This window comes from Chenopodium album, chromosome 25, assembly GCF_948465745.1.
Source record: "Chenopodium album chromosome 25, dcCheAlbu1.1, whole genome shotgun sequence".
In the NCBI taxonomy this organism is placed as follows: Eukaryota; Viridiplantae; Streptophyta; class Magnoliopsida; order Caryophyllales; family Amaranthaceae; genus Chenopodium; species Chenopodium album.
This window is the reverse complement of record NC_137858.1, coordinates 32,914,074-32,917,056: the sequence shown is the minus strand read 5'-3', so window position 1 is coordinate 32,917,056 and position 2,983 is coordinate 32,914,074. Positions and strand designations below refer to the sequence as shown.

Sequence of the window (2,983 nt, the reverse complement as noted above, 5' to 3'; positions counted from 1 at the left end):
TACACATATCTTTACACAGGAAATCGACGTATACAAATCTTTTGCGACGACATATCATATGATGATATGAATATTGAATATCCTGTATATAAAGTATGTCTTGTCGCTTTTTTTTTTTCTTTTCTTTCTACTTTACATTACAAATATCGGTCAAAAAAAAATTCAATAATTGGAGTTCTGAAAATAAAATAAAATAAAAAAATCTACGCTGCATGTATGTGCATGGAAAAAGTGAAAATTCAATATAAACAAAAAAATTGGAGCGATAATATTAAAGTAGAAATAAAAATAGTGATGTATTGCCAAGCAAAATAAAATTGGTTTATTATTTTGCTTGGACTCTTTGACAAAAATTGACCACCTCCTACGCACACTTTTTTGTGACATTTATCATCGTGAAATATGGATCCAAGTCCGGATCCGAAGCCGGATCCAATTGATGAAGATTGAGAACCACCAAGTGAAGATTTTTGCTGGCTGCATTAATTTAAAAAAAAAAAAACAAACCTTGCATCAGAATTTCATGATTAATAAATAAATGTAAACCCTAAAACATTTTTTTTTATTTAAGTTGCTTATTGCGAGTTTGAGCAACCCTTTAAGATCCATGACGCGCGATAAATAGTAATTAGTTTGGATACGACATTCAAGCTAATGTCACACTTATGTTTATAAACTACGGAGTATAAGAAACTGTTATTATTCTCATAATATTACCATTGTTATTTGTGGTAGGATAAACAAATTTGTTTCGTTCACCATACTTAGTTAGCACTATATGGAGTACACAAATTCGTTCAAAAATTGAACTTAAATTAAATTAAAAGAATGCGGATTTTTCCCACCAATCTATTCTTTTTGATTAAATTTTTTATGAAGATAATTTTAAGAGACTCGCAATAAACTACACCAAAATTCATTTCTTTAATACACACGGACGAAATGGTTCATTTAAATTGTGCATTGTGTTAACTTGACTTTAAAAGATTGAAACTCCTTTAACTTCTTAAAGAATTAAGAATGTTATTTTATTTTTTAAAAAAAGTTAGAGAAAAATAATTTAATACTAGTACTAGATTTTTACTCTCATTTCTAAATCAATTCATTCTCATAAGATGGTCCCATATCGCACGTAGCTCCTCGTCAACAACCACCAATAAGAACCATGCATGTATATTTTTATTATTAAAGATGTAAAAGTGACACGAAATCGTTAATTACGATTAGAAATGAATAAGATCAAGATTAGCGATAATCCAGCCATGGCATATTTTTAATTGTATATAGTATAATATATTATCACATATTCAACGTTCAACATACTTTACATTTTACAGCTTATTAATTTAATTTTTATTTTTATATTTTTTTATATATATAATAGAAAATGCCAATTTGGCAAATGGAAAAATGAAAGTTTCAAAGGAAGCTAACTTATGGAAGATATGAAAGATATGGACGGAGTAAAGGATGCTCACGTACAAACCTAAACATTAATATAAAAAATGGGCTAAAAAAGTCATAAAAAGAATAAAAGATAACATTAAATAGTTAAGGAATTTTGTTCAAAACTACGTTATATATTTATATATATTGCTTCTTATAATAAGTATTTTTTTATTATTATTTTTTTTATAAAGCTTGTTTAAACAGTAGTCGTGGTTTTTATGACTTTTTTCCTTCTTCTTAATCACTATTATAAAGTCTAAACAAAACGAACCTAATTATTTCAATTTCATTTACCAGCTTATCAACATGCATCATGTCAAATTAATGACATATTAACTTAGCACTAGAGTTTAATTATTTCATTCTTTAGTTTTGACAATGATGTCGTTGTATGTACAAGAGTTTTAAATTTGTTATCCTAGCTTTGTCAAATTTAAGCTTTTGATTTATTGGTTTTAGGCTCTAAATTATTTTGGAACTAAGATAATATTGTAGAAATTAAAGTACTTTGTATATTTTAGTAATAGGTAATACTAACCTTGTTAAAGAGGGACAAAATGTAATGGTATAATCGGCGCCAACACACGTATATGTACTTGTAGGATCATCAAATGCATAACTATATGCATGTGGACACGATAACTTAAACATCTTTGAGTATTGAGAAGGTGCACAACTACTTGGTGATGCATATGTGCCACTACAACAATATTCTGGCGTGCCGAATGCTCCACAAGCACTGTTACAAGCATCGCCCTCAGCGACCCGTAACTCGCTAGGGCATTGTTGGTTCAAGTCGGATGCACAACCCGTGGGTTGACACGAATCAGACCCTCCTTCGGTCTCAATGACCATAGGAACATTGAACCCGTCCACAAGGCTGACATCATAGAAATCATGATCGGTGGGTCCATGCCCGATGGTGAACTCAGCAAGGGTTGCGGGTGGGGTAGCCCCCGACCCGGTGCACTCAAGTTGGCCCGTCCTGCAATCACCCGTCGAGCAAACCCACTGGCCCGAGGTGGAATCTTGCCCACAACGGGTTCGGGCCCATACCCGGCCCGACCAGCCCGGGGATGCTTGAAAAGATCTTGACTCGCCTGAGGAGAGCTCAAACCCGGTGGATCCTATATCGGGGCTACCCGCATTAGATAGTACACCGGGCCAAATAGTGTAATCACACTTGTTTAATATAGTGATTGTTGCACCAAAAGTTCCCTTGTAGAACAAGAATTGTAAGAAGAACAAGAAGAAAAAAGGTTGATCCATGCAAGAAGATTATAATTTTGTAATGAAAGTGAGTAAAGGATATGAAAATCACATAAAATTGAATGATGTAATGTGATAATAGAGATGAATAAGATTGTAATATATTGATAACAATAAAGAAGTGTGAAGAAAGTGGGTAAGTAAGTGAGAAAAAATCGAAGGGGAAAAGTGAAGCAAATACGCGTAGCTCTATATATAATAACTAAGGCATGATAATTGAAGCATAAAAACTTTATTAATGGTGTTAAATTGTCCACCACAAAAA

General features: G+C 32.4%; 1 pseudogene; it reads right to left on the bottom strand.

Moving 5' to 3' along the window:
• Positions 1–214: 214 nt before the first annotated feature.
• Positions 215–2,718, bottom strand: LOC145613987 (thaumatin-like protein 1 pseudogene; annotated as a pseudogene).
• Positions 2,719–2,983: the final 265 nt, after the last annotated feature.